We start from the raw sequence: 18,896 nt of genomic DNA, 5'->3' as shown, positions 1-18,896 counted from the left end.
GTGGGTCGGCCCCAGGGTGCTGACCCTTCCCAGGGATCTCTCAGGATGACGGTACGCCTTCCCCTCCCCCACCCCAAGTCCTGGCGTCTCCTTTCGGGTTTTCTCTGACTGCCCGAAAGTCGGGCAAGAAAGATGGACGGTGGCTGTTTCTCAGTGGCTTGCTGGCTCTGGTTTGCTCAGCTTGCTGGAGGTCTCCGAGCTCGTCGGCTCCTCTGTGGAGCCGCCCAGCCTGCCGCGTTGAGTTCTCCAGCATGCCAGCACGTGCTCGGATCGATGATGACTCCCTCATATGCACTCCTTGGAAATCTGAACAAAATGAGTGAGAACTCACTACCGTCGTTCTCATCGAAACTCAGGTCCAGCACGTTTTCCCCCCCGGGGGCTAGGGCATAGTTAGGCGTGAGGGGCAGCTTGCCCTTGTTCCCACTGCTGCAAACACCCCCCACGGCGCCAGCATTAGACAGCCTCCCGTCTGAGGGTCGGTCGTGTGCAAGCATTCGTCGAGGCAGCTGGAATCGGAGGTCGCTGTTTGAGTGGCCGTTGTGGGATGTGACAGTGGCCAGGTCCTCTGCTGCTGGTCGAAGGGGGAGTGCCAAATTGGCCAAGGCCCTGTGAGCAGGTGGCATGGATAAGTTGGTTTGAGGCAGCTGCATGCTGTTTGGGGTGTGGCCCGAGGTCGAGTGTGTCTCTGAGCCCAGGAGAAGAGGTGTGGGTGTTTTTTCCCATGGAGCAGCAGTGGAGGCGTGTGCCATGCGTGATCCGGACTTCCTTCGTCTTGGTGAGGACTGCTGAGTGCCCAGTGGCTATGCGGCGTTTCCCGGTGGGTGAAGTGCCGGGAGCAGGCTGAGGGACTGGGTGGCGGTGCTAGCCCTGCAGCTCCCTACTGCACCCACTGCCGCCGTGTCGGTGCCAGGGCACAAGCACGGGGCGTGCTGAGGACTCAGCGCTGCCTCCAAGCATCTGCGGTAGCTGATGGCCGAGACCGGAAGGGAAGGGTCCGGTGAGGTTAACTCTGGCGTGGTTTTGTGTGTTTTCCTGAGCCACGCTGTCGTCCTGTTGTTCCTCCTGCTGTGCTGGAAGTCTGAGGAATGTGTCTGTTTGAAGAGGGTCTGTCCATAAAAGCCTAGGGAGGAAGGCTTTTCTGGTCCATATGGATGGGCAGTGCTAGCAGACCCCTGAAGCCTTGGCTTGCTGACTCGTCCAAGAGACTCCCAAAAGGTGTCTTGCAGGAACCTGGGAGAGATCCGCTGGCAGCCGGGCTCCAGATGACTGACAGAAACATGGCCTTTAGCCCCTTGGCCTCTTGGTCCATGAATGTGCAATGTTCAAGTGTTCCTTTAGGCGGGAGCCACGTTTCTGGCCCAGAGGGTCCCCTTCCCCATGGCATGTGCTGACCTTTAGCCCTGCTAGTGCGTGGGCATGGCATATGTTTGCTGAGGTCCTGGATGGGCTGCTGTTGGCAGTGTGCTTCTCATGTCTCCCTAGTCGATTATTGTTTTCTAAAAAGTGTTCTTCTTTTCCTTTTTTACTATCATTTTCATTAATTGGACATTGAATCTCTTTTTAACTTTGGTTCTTTTTCTGTGCTCCCATGTTGTCCTAGGTTGAGTTCCTTGGTTCGCCTTTTCCCAGTTCACATGCTGTCTTTCTGTTCCCTATATTCCTGCTCCCCGTCTTCAAGTAATGTCTGAGGATCTTTCTGTATCAACTACCCCTCGTTTTGTGTGTATAATTTGTGGACTAATCGAGTGTTTTTTCTTTTGTTCAAAATTCAGTGCCCTGACTCTTTCCCCATGTGGTTATAGACAGTTATTTGTCACACTTGTGCCCTATTTTCTTTGTCTTTGCACCCACGATTATGTTGTCTTCACAGCATTCCTCCGCTGTCTTTGAGCATGCCTTCTACATGTTTTGAGTCATAGCTCACAGGAAGTGTTTTCTGGATTCTCATGATATAGGAACGTGAGTTGAATACAGAATACTTGTGTCCTGGAGCCAGTTTCAGGGTGCTGTGAAGTTTCAAGTCAATGGTTTCTTTGTTGACATAGGCACTCGGTTTTGCCTCCATGTCCACATCACTTGTGTTCACCTGCCCCTACACATTGTCCTCATGGATATCACTTCCATGCATGGAAAATTTGCATTGTTTGATTTAGGTTGCTTTGACAGTATTAGTGACTGTTACATAGCTTAGCCATTTTCAGCTGCTTCTGTTGTTTCAAGATGACATGGGCACTTTGTAATATAAGGGTCTTCTGCCGTTTTGTGGCAGGGCGGGTGTCTATGGCACTGAGTATAAATCATGCATTTTCAGGTACTGAGCTCCCCTGGAAGAAACACAGTGACACACAGAGATCCAGTTTGGCAATACATCCACATACCCACTCACAGAGACACACTCACACACGCACAAATACACACACATATGCCATGCTGTCTACCCTCGTTGGGTCAGGCACACATTCATTGGGACTCAAGGGATTGAGGAATGAATGTCGCAGATAGAGTGCTTATCCCCAGATAACAGTTGTTTTGCATGGAGCATGCTCTCTGAGAAGCTGGGTCCAATTCTGAATCATGCATGTGATTTCTGTCCACTTGTCAGATGGAGGTGTTTGGCCAGGCTTATCAATACTCAAGAGAAGGAGACCTTCCCATTTTCTGGTGACTGGTGGTGGCCGGAGGTTGTGGAAGGAAATGGGTGTTCTCAGGGTGAGTACCCTTCCTGTGGATCACTCAGGATGACAGTATGCATTCCTCTTACCCTCGCCAAGTCCTGGCATTTGCTTTTGGATTTTCTTTGACTTATCGAGTTGTGCCCAAAAGGATTTATTGTTGCTGTTGCTCAGTGGCTTGCTGGCTCTGTATTCCCCAGGCAGCTGGAGGTCTCTGAGCTTATTGGCTCCTCTGTGGCACTGATCAGCCTGCCTTGTTGAGTTCTCCAGCATGCCAGCAAGTGCTCGGATCAATGATGACTCCCTCATGTGCATTCCTTGAAAATCTGAACATGATGAGTGAGAACACACTACTGTAGTCCTCAGAGGTGCTGGGGCTGTGTTGGGTTGGTGCCAGGATGGGGCTGATTGACTGGGTTGCAGTGCTAGCCTTCACAGCTTCCCTGTTGCACCTAGTGACCCAGGGCTGTTGCCAAAGGCTGAAGCATGGAATATGCCGAGGTCTCAGTGCTGCCTTCCAGCATCTCAGGAGGCTGATGGCCTAGACTGGAAGGGAAGATTATGGTGAGGTCAGGGCTAGTGTGATATTGTTTGATTTCTTGAAACACACTCTACTCATTTTTCTCTTTCTGCCGTCCTGGGATTCCTAGGTCCCTTGGTTTGTTTGGTTTTTCTGGGCCTCCATGTGGCTCTTGCTAACCCTACACGAGGTGCTGAAAGTTTTTTCTTTAGAGTGGGATGTCTAAGATTCTCACTGTGCTAAGTGAGACTCCAACATACCAAAATCAATAGTTTCTCTTGGTTCAAGCAGCTCAGTTACATGAGATGACCCAACCTGTGTCACCCAGGTTTTAGCCTTTTGGGGTACAGAAAGAGCTTCTTCAGTCCAGAAATCTTCCAAGCTATGTAAGTGAGAATGCCTGCAGTGTAGGGATTACTCGGCCAGCTGATCAATGAATGTGTGTTACAAACCTTTGCTCACTTTTGCTCTGCTTCTATAATTTAACTTAGAGTCAGCAGTTGTTTTCATATGAAAGAATTCATTTTTCTCACCCTGAGAAGTGAAATGATGGGGTATATCATAACTCAATCTGCTATCCAAACCTCACAGTTCAGTGATTCCAGTTGGAATTCCAGCACTGGTAAGCATTTGTCCTAAAGTACTGACATTCCTCTTAGAGCACTGTAACATTCCAGTGATGCTAAGACTCCGGCCAAGCTAGCTGACTATGAGACTAGGTCATTGCCTGTGGTCATTGGTCTCCATGACTGAAAACCGTGGGTCATCGTGCCTGAGGGTGTTGGAATCCTGAGAGCTCCGTATCTCTTATTTAATACCCTTTTACAAATGTACCTGTACTGATGATGACTTCAAAAGTGGGTCTCAGAGGAGTCTGAAGAAAATGATTGACACAGTCAGTTCTGTGAGGAAAGGTACAGCACAGGGCGCTGTACTAGCCAGAAAAAGTGGAAGGAGTTCAATTGAGAAGTAGCACCAACAGGGACCATGGTGTTTGAAAGCTAACCTGATCACATAAATTACAGGAAATAAATTTTACAATTGTCTATAGCTATCTGAGTGTCTAGTGGCTGAAAATACTGGACAGTATTTATTCTGTTGGAGGTTAGAGATTAACACAATTAATATATTTGAAATGCTGTCAGAAACATCATAGGAGACAAATACATTAGTTTATTTTAGCATGGGGACACATTTTTGAACTCTACCACGCGCCTGGCAGACCAGTGGACACATTTATTTCTCCCCTCTCCACATTTCACTTTATTCCTGCATGCAGCATGGGTCAAGTGCTGGGTTTCATATGAAAGAGAGGTGAAATGAAGGAGCATATTGAGAATAATCCTGCCTTCCCATCTTTAAGGTCCACTCTCAAACTGGTAAGCATTTTGTCCTGAGAAAACTACCTTCCTCTTAGGGGCAATGTAATATCCCAATAATAGTAAGTCTTTGATATGCTGGAGCCTAGGGAAGTGACTGTGACATTGGATCTCCATGACTGAATAGGGCAAGTCATTGTGACCATAGGTAATGAACTTCTTGTGTTTTCATATAGATTTCATGTCTTCCACCCTCAATGTGTTTTAAATGTGTATAAGAGAGATATTGGTTATAATGCATGGTTCTGAGGCATGTGCACTGGGGAACTTTGAGACTAATGTCTTATAAAAATTAATCTGTGTATCACTATGTTCCAAAGAGTGAATGTAACTCTTTGTTAATGTAGCTAGTCGAGTGACTATCTAGGGTCAATGTTATGTAAGCTTTTAATATTTGACATTCCATTAAGAAGATTTTGTTTCTCAACTTCACTAATTTCTCCTTGTGCTTTGTAGTTGGAAGTGATGTTGAATGGAAGGTGCATTTTGTCGCTCAGAATTCTCACCACCACACCAAAGAAGGGCTGGTTTTGTCATTGGTAGCAGCTTTCTCAACTGGGAATAACAAGAATAGTGTTTCAGAGACAACAACACAATTTTCAATAAGTTTTTTTGCAGGATAATTCATTCATTTCTAAGAAATCAGGAATTCATATGGTTTTTGAAGACTGTAAATTCAAATACTGTGAGGCATTAATAACATGGTGAGTTATTCATGCTTTGTGTCTCCTTTATTTCCAGAATTTTTGCTCTTTCTTTGCTGAGATGAATAGTTTAAAACATCTAAGTAAAGAAATGAATTAATATAGGTAAATGCAGGTGCACAGTGAATTAATTAATCTTTTGCTTGGTTGATACATCGCCATTATTATTTCTCATCTTTACTTATATTTACTCTATTACTATATACATTTACTCTATTACTATTACTCTACAGTACAAGATGGACCAAGAGCTGGGTTTCACATGAAAGAGTTTTTTTCCTCCCCTTGAGATCAGACATGAAGAAGAATTTCAAGAATAATTCTGCCTCTCATCTTTATGGGACACTGGGAATTTTCATGCTGGTAAGCAATTTGTCCTGAAGATACTGACATTCCACTCAGGGAATTGTAACCCCTCAGTGACAATGAGACTCTGGCTGTGCTTGCCAGCCATGGAGTCATCAGTGATGCTGGCCTCCATGGTTGAATAGTGTGGACCAGCGTGTCCCAGTGAAAGGGAGTCCTGGGAGCTCTGTGTCTGCCACATATCTCAGGATCAAGCTCTCTTGTACAAATGTGCCTGGATCGATGATGACTTCAAAAATAGATCTCCTTGGAATCTGAACAAAATGAGTGACAGGATCACTTATGTGAGCTGAGGTCCAGCACAAGAGACCATGCTAGGCAGAAGTGTGGAGGAATATTCCATTTGCTCAGCTAGTGGTGCCTCCCAAAATGGACAACAATTTTGGAAAACTATGATGTTGGCATACACTAAAGGAAATGAATTATACAGAGACTAGGTAACCACTGTGGAGTGACAAATCTTTGAGTGACTGGCAGGCAGCACCCTCACAACCATGGAGAACAAGCGCAAGAGTAATGGACCCTGTGGGGAATGGTTGTGCTTACACTTGAGCCATTCACGCAGCTCCGTTAGATGTTACAGCCTGTTGTGATGCTCAGCGTGTTTAGGTCTGTTAGACAGTCAGTTAGAAAGAAATGATTAGTTTTTGCTTGTCATTCCTCTCTTCAATAAAAGAAATATGGAAAATCGAAGAGTTGATTGTATTGATTACATTAGCTTATGACCTGTTTTAATTTGCTTGCTAACCCGTCAAAAGATTAGAGTAAGATTTTTCTTGTCACTCAGGGAGAAATTTTCTAGATATTTGATTACAGATTAAATTAGATACTTCATTAAACACGTTTAACATGAAATGATTAAATTTCCAATTCTTGGAATTTTATGTGGATATCTTTGGCTAATATTCATATTCTTTCAATGGGTTTATATCTTTAAAGGGAAGTTTTAACTTCAGTAAATAATAGTCAGAGGGAATTTTTAGTCAAATTTGTGAACAAGGTCTTAGAAAAATTGATTTTCTGTAACTACCCTTTTCTAGGTAACAAACATAATTTTTCTACTTATATAGATGTTCAAGTGAATTCTGTAGTTAATTCCTTATTACTTTTGTCAGTTAACATTCAACTGAGAAGGTTTTGTTTCACAACTTCCTTTGTTTCCTCTGTGCTTTGTAGACTGGAAATGATTTGGGAATTACATGGAATACTCACCACCATAAACTAGTGTTGGTTTTGTTGTTCTCACCTGTTCCCTTTCCTGGGATGAAACAAAACAATGCACTCCAAAGGTAATAACCAATTTTAAACAAATTTCCTTTTTATGATTTGTAATCAAGTACATAATTGGTTTTGTAAAGTATCTGTTAATCCAAATAATGTGTTATTAATTATCCAGCAAGTTGTCCAATATTTTTGTCTCCTTTTTGTGAAACATTCTATTTCAGTAATATGAGTATAATGATATGAAGGTACATAATAAACCCTCTTGTTTAGTGCATTTTTGACAAATAGACATATATAATCTAATTTTTCTATATTTTTACTCTATTTCCACAGGTATTGACCAGTAGCTGAGTTTCATATGAAAGAGCTTATTTCTTCCTCTTGAGAGGTGACATGAAGGAAAGTATTAAAATATAATTTCATAGTCTCATCCTCAAGAACCAGTGGGAGTTCTAACATCAGTAAGCCTTTTGTCCTGAAAATACTGACATTCCTCTTAGGACACTGTAACATGCATATGACAGTGAAACTCTGGCTGTGCTGGTCAATCATGAGGGTGTCACTGACTGTGATGACTGGTCTCCATTATTGAATAGGTCAGCTTGTCTAAAGGTATCAGAACCCTGAGTGCTCAGTGCCTACCACATACCTTAGGATCAAAGCCCCTTTTACTAATGTGCCTGGATCACTTATGACTTCGAATCTGGATCTCATTGGAATATGAACAAACTGAGTGGCATGGTCACTTGTCAGCTAAGGTGCCTCTCTTGGACCATAGGAGGCAAAATTGTGGGGGGCGTTCAGCTGGTCTAGTAGCAGTACCAGCCAGGACTAGAGTGTTTGAAAGCTCACCTGACTGCATATATTAAGGGAAATGAGTTGTACAGAGGTACATAAATGTCTGGTTTAGGGATGATGGCATGGCACCATCCACTCACTCACAGTCATCAGACTCTGGGAACCAGCACATGAGTAGTGAGACCCAGAAGATACGTTTTTGTCTACTTTGAGCCGTTCGCACAACTTTCTTAGATGCTGCAGTCTGGTTAGTGAGTGGTAGTCTATCCAGGTAGATTACATAGTCACTTCAAAAGATACTATGTCTTTACTTATCAATTTTTTGGATAAAGCAAATATATGGAAATTTAAGAGTAGTTTCTATCTACAGGAATATCTTAGAGCATAGTTTGACTTGATTATTAGCTCAGTCATAAGAATTCAAGAACTTTTTTTTCTTTTCACCCAACAATAAACTTTCTAGACATTTGGATGATAGATTCAAGTAGATGGGCACTCAATCTTTTTAATTGTGAAATTGTTGCTTTTTCAATTCTTGGCATTTTATTGGTTAATATTCATATTCCTTTAGTCTGTTTCATATGTATTTTAAGAGAGATCCCAATTTTAATGAGTGATGCTGAGGGTCCTTTAGAGAAACTTTGGCCAGGTCTTAGGACAAACAACTTTCTGTAGTCTCCTGTTCCATGGAACATGTGTATTTTTGTCATGCCACACAGTTGGTCAGCAAACGTATATAATTAATTCCTTATAATTTCTTCTCAATTAATATTCAATTCGCAAGGTTTTCCTTCTCAATAACTCTAATTTCCTCTGTGGCTTGTAGGTTGGAAAAAGCACTGGAATTGCATGGGGTTCTCAGCCACCTCACCAAGGCAGAGATGGCTTTGTTATTTCTACCAGCTCCCTTATCTGAGAAGAAATACAATGATGCACTCTCATTTTTTATAAATTTTCCCTGGGTTGTTGTAATTATTTTTAAGTAATCAAGAATTTAATCAGAGTCTGTCCATTCAACAGTGTGAGGCCTTAATAATCTGGTGATTCTTTGAGGCTCCTTTTTTGTTCTTTTCCAGAATTTTTGTATTTTCTCAGTCTTCCTGTGGATGCCTCATATAGGAATTAAGTGTGGAGGTGATGTCAAGGCTGTTGCTCACCACTGTGGCAGAGAGAAGCTTTTTCTACTGAAGGATGTGCTTGCCCGATGTCACTGAACCCTCAGCTGTGTGGCCTGATGAGCATCTCCCTGACATTAGGACAGGAAATATTTCATGGTGAGAGGCCTCAGCATCCGACTTATCCTCTCTGCCCAGTCCCAACCCCTCTAGTCACATGTCTGTAATTATTGTGCCTGTGCGAGTCCTGCCTGCATTGCTGTGACCATACTGTGTAGCATCAGGCACAGGATAACCCTGTGCATCCTCTGCAAACTGCCAGGTTCCCGAGCTCAGGCAGGTTAAGTGCTGCAGGTGACTTTTAGGTGACTGTTCTTTATTTTCCTATCATAGCTTCTTGCAGTTTCCTCCTCCCCAAGCCATTGGATCATCTTTGGGGATAAAATAATTCTGAGGTTGAATTTACAGAAATACATGTGTGTTGTTGGGATTGACTTGTTCACCAGGCCAACATTTTCCTGGAATTTTAAGCACATTCAGACAGTCTGACTGCACATTTCATTTGTCTGGCAGAAAATGTTGAACAATATTTGCTCTTATGGAGGCCGTAGACTGACACAATTAATATTGTTAGAATAACATTAGAAATATCCCAGTAGTGCAATTCATTAGCTTATTTAGCAGGAAGGAACATGTTGAACCCTACTGTCTTGTGCCTGACAGACCAATGAACAGGTTTGCTTCTAATCTTTCCACATTTTTATTCTATTCCCACAGGTCAAAAAGGATAGAGCTCGGGTTTCAAATGAAAATGTTTATTCCTTCCCTTGAGATATGAATGAAGGAAAGGCCCATCCTCAGGGGCCAGTGGGAATCCTCAGGGCAGTATGTCCCTAGAATACTGACATTCCTTCTAAGGATCCTGTAACACTCCACATACTGCAAGGCACATCTACGATAGCTGTGGAGCCTGGACCATTGATGAGGGGTCTTCTCTGTGACTGCGGAGGGTGGGTAAGTGATGAACTTTGGAGTTTCTTTCACTTTCTGAGCTGAACAGTTGCCCTATTTTAGAAACTCTTGTTATCAGTGATGACTCTAATAATGGGTCACATTTGAAAATCTGAACAAAATGAGATCCACAATCACTTCTGTGAAACTGAGGTCCAGCAGAGATACCTACACCCAGCAAAATATTTACAGATCAGTGTTTTTATCGGTATGGTCCCAGAAAGCACTGTGGTGTTGGAAAGCTAAGCAGCTCGCGTGCATTAGAGGAACTGAATTGCACAGTGTCTACACGTATCTAATTTGGGGATGAAGTTGCTACTCTTTGAGTCATCAGCTGGTAGCATAAATATACTTGTAGTAAACAGACCCTGGGGAATTTGCACACGAGTCATGAAAATTCTACAAATGGTTGTCCCTGCACTTGAGCCATTCACATAGCTGTCTGAGCTGCTGGAAGCTTCTGAATGATGATCAGCCTCTTGAGGACTATTTACAGACGGTCCAAATACAAACTGATTGTGAATCTTTACTTTTCTCTAGTAAGTGAAACAAATATATGATAATTCAGAAGTAAGTATCATATGTGGAATCCTTGCAATATATTTTAATTTACTTGCCAACCAGTCACTGGGATTTGAATTATTGGATTTTTTTGTTTGTTTGTTTTTCTCATCAACTGAGTGAGCAACACCTGAGTACTGGCTTCAACCACATAACGTATTAAACATTTTCAGATGTAAAATGATTAAATTTCTAGTTCTTGGCTTTTTTTTAAACATGGATTTCTGTAACCACTTGTATACACCCTCAATGGATTTCTAATGTGTTTAAAGAAAGATCCCAGTTAAAATGAATAAAGTTATGGAGGATGAAAAAATTTTTCTAAACTAACATGTTCCAAGGAGCAAGCAATTATTGTTCTTGTCATATTGATCGCCCAGTGAATATCTTTAATGTATTCCTTATAGCAACTTGTTACTAAATATTCCATTAGGAAAGTTTTGTTTCTATACTCCCTAATTTCCTTTGTACCTTGTAGATTGAAAGTGATGTTGGAGAGAAGGGATATTTTGCTGCCTGGAATTCTCACTGCCACCCCAAAGTGCCATTTTTTTGTCACTTGGACCAGCTTCTTTCTCTGGGAAAAATCAGAACAATGCACTCCAGAGGTAATTTCCAATTTTAATAAATGTATATTCCTAGATAGCTTTTTATTATTTTATTAAGTAATTTAGAATTCTATTGCTTTTGTGAAGTATCTGTTAAAACCCAAAGAGTGTGAGGCATTAATAATCTGGTGAGTCATATGAGATACTCCTTTCCTCGAATTTTTGCACTATCTTCCTTTTGAATAATATCAGAAAGATCTCATTTGAGTGATAAATTAATTTGCATTATATGCATATACATAGTGAACCCTTCTGTCTTATATTTAGTTGACAAATGGACTCATTCTGCTTGTCATCTTGACACACATTTATTCTTTCCCACAGGTTGGCTTGGACCAAAAACTGGGTTTCATATGGATAAGATTTATTGCTTCCCCTTGAGATAAGACATATAGGAAAGTGTTGGGAATAATTATTTCTCCCATCCTAAGAGGCCTGTGTTAATTCTCAAAAAGGTAAGCATTTTGTCCTAAGAACACTGATATTATCTTAGGGAATTGCAATGCTCCAATGGCAATGAGAGTCTGACTAAGTTAGTCAAACATGAAACTGGGTCACTGATTGTGTTTGCTGGTCTCCATGACATAATGGCATGATTGCTGTGTCCAGTGGTGATGGAATTCTTGGTGTTTAGTATATGTCCTATTTCAGGCTCATAGTTGCTTTTATAAACATGCCAGAGCCATTGAAAATAGTACAATAGGGGAAAATCTAATACCAGAAAAGGCAGCTAAGAATGAACAGATAAACCAAAAAGGTATAAGACATCTAGAAAACATATAGGAAAATAGCAGACATAAATCCAACCACATAATAATAAATTTAAAAGACAGAAACTAGGGGATTCCATTTTAAAAAATTAAAGGTATACATTGTTTATGAGAGAGACACTTTAGAACAAAAACACAAACTGGTTGAAAGAAAAAGGATGGGAAAATTATGCCATGCAGATAATACCCAGAAGAGAACTGAAGTGGCTATTCCGACATAAGAAAGAATAGTCTTTGGTAAAATATTACTAGAAGTGAAGAAGGATGTTATATGATAGAAGGTCTAATTAAACTGGGATACATAACAGTTATAAACATTGTTACCTAACAACAGGGTCTCAAATTACATAAAGCAAAAACTGACGTGCTTGAAGGCATAACTAGCCAACTCAGTGATGGTATCTGGACTCTTCAGTACCCTCGCCTTAACAATTGATAGATCATTGTAGAGAATCAGTGGTTACAGCATACTTGAGCACTCTTATCACCCAGCTTGATCTGACATATGTAGAATGCTTCACCCAACAACAGCAGGACACGATTTATTTTCAAATACATGTGGAACATTCTCCAGCATAGATCATATGCTAAGTTATAAACATGAAACCAATGAACTTTAAAAGAGACTGAGCTCACGTAGAGTATGTTCTATGACCACAGGAGAATTAAATTAGAAATCAAAACAAATCAATCTGGGAAATTTCTAAATTTTTGGAAATTAACATATCTTACAAGAACCCATGGATCCAAGAAAATTATAAGAACATGTAGAACTAAGTGGAGATACAACTAAAGTCATGGCTAGAATGAAACTTATCATTTTAAATTATTATATCAGAAAAGAGGAACTATATCAAATAAGTAATCTAAGCTTCAACCCTAAGAAACAAGAAAGAGACTAAATTAGAAAATTAAACCCAAATCAAGGAAAAGGAACTAAATAATAAAGGTCTGAGCAAAGGTCAATGATATCAAAATAACATCCCAAATAACTTCAGGGAAAACCCATGAAACCAAAAGTTAGATTTCTACCGATTAATGAAATTGATGAGACTTTAGTTAGACTGACCAAGAAACAAAGTGAGATGTAATCACTAAAATTAGGAATGAAAGAGGGGGCATCGCTACGGATTCTGTATATTCCATCAGGCAAGCTATCGTTTATCTCACTGTTTTCTTGAGGGAAGGTGGTTATGGAGGAAAGCAAGGTTCTAGTTGCCCTTTAAACTCAGTAACATGCCATTGATATTTAGATTCTTATTGTTACCAACACTTACCTCTGTGAAGTTTCCAGAAGACCTCTTGACAATATACCATCACTCATTCAAATTTATCTGTTGCTAAGCAGTGGTTTGTTTTCACTTGTCAGTGGTTTAATCTATTTTGGGAGGACTCGTAATCACATCAAACACATACATTAATAATATGATGAGTCCTCCGTGGTTTCCATTCCTGTAGATTCCAGGATTTTTGACATTTCAGTTCTTAGCTCAAAGCATAAAGGCATTGGGCATTAAGAGTGCTTGAATAGTTCCTTCCTTTTAGGAATGAAGATGATATTAGGCCAAAATGAGATATGTGATTGAGAGAATATCCCTAACACCTCAGCAGTGTGTCCTGTTGACAGAGCATTTGAAGAGAATGGGAAACTGCCCCCCAAACACAGTTCATGACAGACTAGGACACTCTGCACTCCTTACCCAATTTAGTTCTTTTTCTCAAATTAACATACATTTATGATACTTCCATATCTTGACAATTATAAATAATATTGCTATTAATAGCAGGGTGTATGTATCTTTTTGAAATAAACCTTATTTTGTGGTTGGCTTTATTCCTTTGATAACTATGTAAGTTTAAAAAGCTAAAGCTCTAAATGTTCTTAGAGTGAAACAATGAACAGTACATATATGTAAATTTTAAAAATTTGTGCAGTATATTGTGTATATGTATTTACATGCAATATATTGTATATGTTGCAGTCAAATTGTAACAATTCTACCTAATAAAACTGAAAAATGAAAAAAAAAAATAACATGCACAGTGCATAGTCGATATCATCCTCCTGGGGTGAAAAATTGGTTCTTGGGGATCAAAAGAAACCTTAAATACTTCAGTGGTTCATGACCTGCCAAACAGCCATAGTACATAAGCAGATATACAGCATACCTGTGGGCAGGGTGCGGGGAGGAATGAAGACTAGGAGGAAATGTCTAAAAAGGATGTCCAGGAAGGATATCCTTTAATGTACTAGTTAAAATTTTACACCTTTACATGAATCTAGTATTTCAATATGTTTATTGATTGATAAGATAATAGAAGAAAATCTGTAAATACATTTGATAAAATTTGTGATATGGTGTTCTGCAGATGACTCCAGAGAGAGTATTAGGGACTTTGAGATAGATACACAGTTTTACATTTGTTCATTGGGTAATCAGCAAAGTGGAAATCAGTAAATCACATGTAAGCCATTTTTCTCCACATTTGTGAGAATAATTTGAATACAGTAATCAAGTGTGTTCTTCATTTTGTCACATCTAGACTATTATAGTTACATTAAGGTTGTTTATAAATGATGACTTATGTTAGATGCCTTTGTCAAAATCATAGATAAAAATACTGTATTTATGGATGTCTTTTAGATGAAGAATAATTAATACACTTCTGATTATTGCACAGGACTGTACCTTTTCACTAGAGTATTGCTTTAGGGAAAACTTTAGATTATTGTTTGGAAAAAAGTAATTTAGTTTAATCCAATCTTTCTAGGTATTTAGATATCATTGGCATGCATTTTTTTTTCCTAAGGATGGTCTTTTGAAAATTTATAAGCTAGAAACAATTTTCTTTTGCCAATGGAATTGTTGGGACCTTCTGTTGGACTTCACCAGGTTGTAACACAGAAACCATGTTTTCATTGATCTCTACATAATAGTAAAAAAAACTGTCTTATAGTATTTAGTCTTAATGGAATGGGAGTATTTTATCTTGCTAAAGTAAGTATTGGGTAGCCACTCTCTGAGTCTATTGGACCTCAGGGGGAAGGGAGAACCATGTATGTATGAAGGTTGTGCACATAACACACAAAGGACTTTGCAACGTCCAACCATCCCAGTCTGTGTGTAGCACAGAATAGCCACACATGATTTTTTTTATTGTTAAATTAGGTTACATGCATGTGTGCTTGGGTATAACTTATATATACATGTAGGTGCATTTATATTTATATCTGCATATATCATTTCCTAAAATACTATTTTTTCCTCTTTTTTTTTTTTTCTGCCTGTCAGGTGATAGAGCCTAGAAGGAAAGGAAAACTGTCTATGCATTTGCCGAAGCTCTTGAATGTCAGCTCTAGAGAATAAAGTGGCCGCATACTTCTCCGTCAGTGTTCTGTCTTCCCACCTGTGGTCTTTTGGACACACCTGCAGGTATGCTACGTGGGCAGGGAACTGCATGTTTATTAGAGATAGACATTGATAGATTTTGCTCTTCTTAAGCTTAATGACATTTGGTTGTAACTAAGTTGCATTAAAAACACACCCAAGAGCCAGATGAGAATGAGAATAATAATGGGAAGTTAGAGTTTGGGCCATAACAGATCTTCCTAAATGGGAGTATTTCCTCAAGTACTCTATCCTAAAACTAAATCTACCTCTATAAGACCACTTACTAAGTTACTGCTCTGCTCTTTATTTGTACAATTCATTCATCAAGTGGAGTTTTAATTTCTTATGACCTTGATGTTTTTGAGTTCATTTTTGTGACGCAAGCACATTATGGGTCATCAGGCATACAGTAGGCGCTCAATAAACTTTTATTGAGAATAGATATATACGTAGATTAGAATGATTTTGTAAATATCCTGGCCAACTAAGCAGAAAAAGTAAACAATAAAAAAAGAAATGTAGTTTTCAGTGGGATCCAGGCCATCCAGTCAGTTTGGAAATGCACAGGAAAAAAGGGCTGTGATGCGAGGTGCTGATGCTGAAATGTGCAGAGTTACATAGCAGCTGGCTATAATTCCAGAGCTGTGTAGCAGAGTGGGAACCAGCTTCCAAATGAAATCAATATGGAAGAGTACCAAAGAGTGACTTCCTAGCTTCTAGTTGAATTTCCTTTCTCATTGGAAGTGGTGTTTCTTTTTTTTTTTTTTCCTCCCCCTTGTAAGGTAACTTCTTGGGAACTCTTTTGGGAATGAATGATACCAGAAAAATCCCTAAAACAAGATTCTTCAGACAGAGCCCTTCGCCTACCTGTTGTCCAAGGGCTGCCCTCTGAAGGTAAGATTTTTGTCAGAATAGTCCTTGCTCTCTAAGCGCAAGTATGTCTAGGTAGAAAAATAGACGTTAATTTTCTGAAGATTGATGACTTATGGTTACATTCTAATTGACTCCCAGGGCCAAACTGCATAATGAGTGAAGAGATACAGTGCTTCTTGCATACCTTCATAGCTTTTCTATATCTCAGTTACTATGTTTACTATTAATACAAAGAATTTCCTTAACTTTTCTTATCCAATTAATTAAACTCCTTGGCTGGATCCATTGTGTTACCAGAGAATTATTATGTGTGGGAGATATAGTAGATTCTCAGTAATTATTAGACTGGTGGGTAGATAAGTAGTTTTGCCTGAAATAATTGATTAAATAAATGAGTGAGCTAGAATTTTAAGGAGCCAAACACAGAGGAGAAAAGACAGATAAAAAATCTGAGATAGTTGGAGATCTCCATGATTTTTTAGCCAAGTAAAGGAGAAAAGGTATCACAAGTGTTTGGCATCCTTGATTTTAGGGAGTTTAAAAGTCATTTTTCTGGCCACAACAGGCACTCAGCTGCTGAAAATGTGGCTCTGGGTATTCTGGGTAGATTTGTTCCAGCACATGTGGAGGAAGAGTGTACAAAGATTTCACAGCCCCTTAGAAAATGTGTTCCTCACCTTTGTCAATTTTCCCCACTGTGTCCTTGCAGGTGATGACCATAAAGATGAGGTGGATTTGTTACTGTGGTTGCCATTACTTCTACCACCAGCTTCTCCCAAACAATGCTACAGTCTTCTTTATGCATGGGAACTCTTCTCTCGCCTGTGTTGCAGTGGACACCTCCTGCAGATAAGAAATGCTTAACTGAGAAATGCTCATGTTGGGATATCATCGATGAGACTTTAATTTGGGCATGGTGACTGTTTCCCTTGCTTCCACTTGACTCAATCCCAGGAGCCTCAGTAGAGGAACTATTATTGCACAAGAAACTCAAAATGATGGAATTTCTCAGTGCTCCCATAAATAAATTTATAATATTCATTTGCCATGTGGTAAATTTAAAAAATAAGATCTATTAAATTTTTTTTCAAAAATTCAAAGCGTATTTAGACATCTAATATATAAATTAAGTGCCCTACTCTCTCCCAATTCTCTCAGAGTTTTCCTCTATTAAGGGAGTTGTGTGCATTCTTTAATTGGATAGATGCGCACACACACGCACACGCACACACAAGCAATTTTGGGGGAGTTCTGAAAGTGGAGCTATATTGTACACATTATTCTGCAAATTTCCTTTCATTTAACAGTTTTTTCAATGCCCTTTTTCTGTTTCAGTAATACATATCTGTGTCATTTGTTGAATGACTGCATGACTGTTTTGTATATGAAAAATAATTAAATGTTTAAGCATTTCTCATTCATAGATATTTATGTTAGCACCAAATTTCTGTGCAATGAACCTCCCTATATATCAATTATTTGCATTTGTCTATTATATCATAATAAATTACTTAGCAGTTGAAATACTGGGATTAAGTATATGCACATTTCAAACTTTGAAAATGATCACAAGATTTCCTTAAAAATGTGGTAACGACTTTATCCTCAAATGGCAATGAATAAGATTGCCAGCTTTCCCACAACCTCCCAGATAATGAATTTTATGAATATTTAAAATCTTTGCCAGTGTGATAGCCCAAACTATTGTCTTAAATTGTATTTCTTTTGGTTTTTGAGTTTGATCATTTTTTTCATGTTTATTAGCCATCTGTATTTTTTAATTTTCTCTTTATGTCCAGTTTTGGGGGTAGGGGGATGTTTGGTCTCTTCCTGGTTTCAAAGAGCTCATTTATATTGGGGGAATAAGCTTTGGAATGTCAAGCATTACAGATATTTTTTACACACTTTTAAACTTCATTTTTGTTATAAGAATGTGTATGATTGTTATATGTCTGAGTATAACCATGTTCGCTTCTATGGCTTCTGAGTTTCATGTCATTTTGGAAAGATATTTTTACTGATCCCATAAAACTCTTCACCTATGTTAACTTCTAATTATTTTGTCCTTTTTAAATTCAAATTCTTAAGTCATGGGAAATTTTTTTTAATTTGAAATCTTAAAGTTGCCCAGTTATTTGCCATTACTTGCGATTATTTGCCAATAATTGCCCATTTATCTGTAATGCCATCTTGCACATATGCTGTACCCTCATTTGTGACTGGCTCCATTTTTGTTCTGTGGATCTGTGTGTCTCTTCTGCCTCCTGTCTCATGTGTCTTCTTGTTGGAAGAAATTACAGTATACACTGCAATTTCATCAATTTTAATAAATTAATTTAGGCGAGAATTGTTTTTTAATAATATGTCTTCCTATCCAAGAACAAGGTACGTCTTCCTTTTTATTCAATAATTTTAATTAGTGTTAATATTTTTACTTTGTGGTGGGACTATCTTCTTTCAGTTTATTTTCTTACTTGATAATTTTTCTGTATCTGAAAGTTTTGTTTTGTTTTTGGGGGGTAAATGGTCTCCTTACTCTTTCTCATGGCTTTTCAGATTTTTTTTTTCAAATTGTATACTAAATCCTTTGCAAATACTAATAATTGGGATTTTCCCCTTCCAAATGATCTGGTAGCTATATTGATAAAATTCACTGACTGGTACTTTCAGAACATTTAAACAATTGTGGAAATACCACCCACCCTTGATTTAATTAGGTTTTAAAGGATACTTCTTGGGTCTGACCAGCATGTTGCTGCTGGTCTATTGCCCCAAAAGACTCTCAGAAACACCCATGATCAAGCAAAACTGAATTTATTAAACCTACTGCACCAAGGGAAAGCACCATTTTGACGAAGCTTAGCAGCATTTCAAAAGCAGAAAATTGGAGTTTTGGGGGG

General features: G+C 39.2%; 1 long non-coding RNA gene, 1 other non-coding gene and 2 pseudogenes across 3 annotated transcripts; all 4 read left to right on the top strand.

Annotated features, from left to right (window-relative positions):
* The first annotated feature begins 267 nt into the window (after positions 1–267).
* Positions 268–360, top strand: LOC141575352 (small nucleolar RNA SNORD116). Its single transcript, XR_012502887.1, has one exon. It is a non-coding gene; the product is annotated as a small nucleolar RNA SNORD116 (small nucleolar RNA).
* Positions 361–2,619: 2,259 nt separating this feature from the next.
* Positions 2,620–18,336, top strand: LOC105061706 (uncharacterized). Of its 2 annotated transcripts, XR_012502728.1 has the most exons (11): positions 2,620–5,278; positions 5,512–5,641; positions 6,821–6,933; positions 7,202–7,329; positions 8,743–8,940; positions 9,559–9,795; positions 10,832–10,961; positions 11,286–11,416; positions 15,025–15,165; positions 15,906–16,017; positions 16,706–18,336. It is a non-coding gene; the product is annotated as an uncharacterized LOC105061706 (long non-coding RNA). The 2 variants fall into 2 exon arrangements; XR_012502727.1 differs by having other exon boundaries at positions 7,202–8,940.
* Positions 2,963–3,047, top strand: LOC123613394 (small nucleolar RNA SNORD116; annotated as a pseudogene).
* Positions 5,861–5,942, top strand: LOC123614828 (small nucleolar RNA SNORD116; annotated as a pseudogene).
* Positions 18,337–18,896: the final 560 nt, after the last annotated feature.

The sequence above is a fragment of the Camelus bactrianus genome, chromosome 27 (genome assembly GCF_048773025.1).
Source record: "Camelus bactrianus isolate YW-2024 breed Bactrian camel chromosome 27, ASM4877302v1, whole genome shotgun sequence".
NCBI classification, from domain to species: domain Eukaryota; kingdom Metazoa; phylum Chordata; class Mammalia; order Artiodactyla; family Camelidae; genus Camelus; species Camelus bactrianus.
Note: the sequence above shows the minus strand (reverse complement) of the source record. Positions and strands in the feature narration are given on the sequence as shown.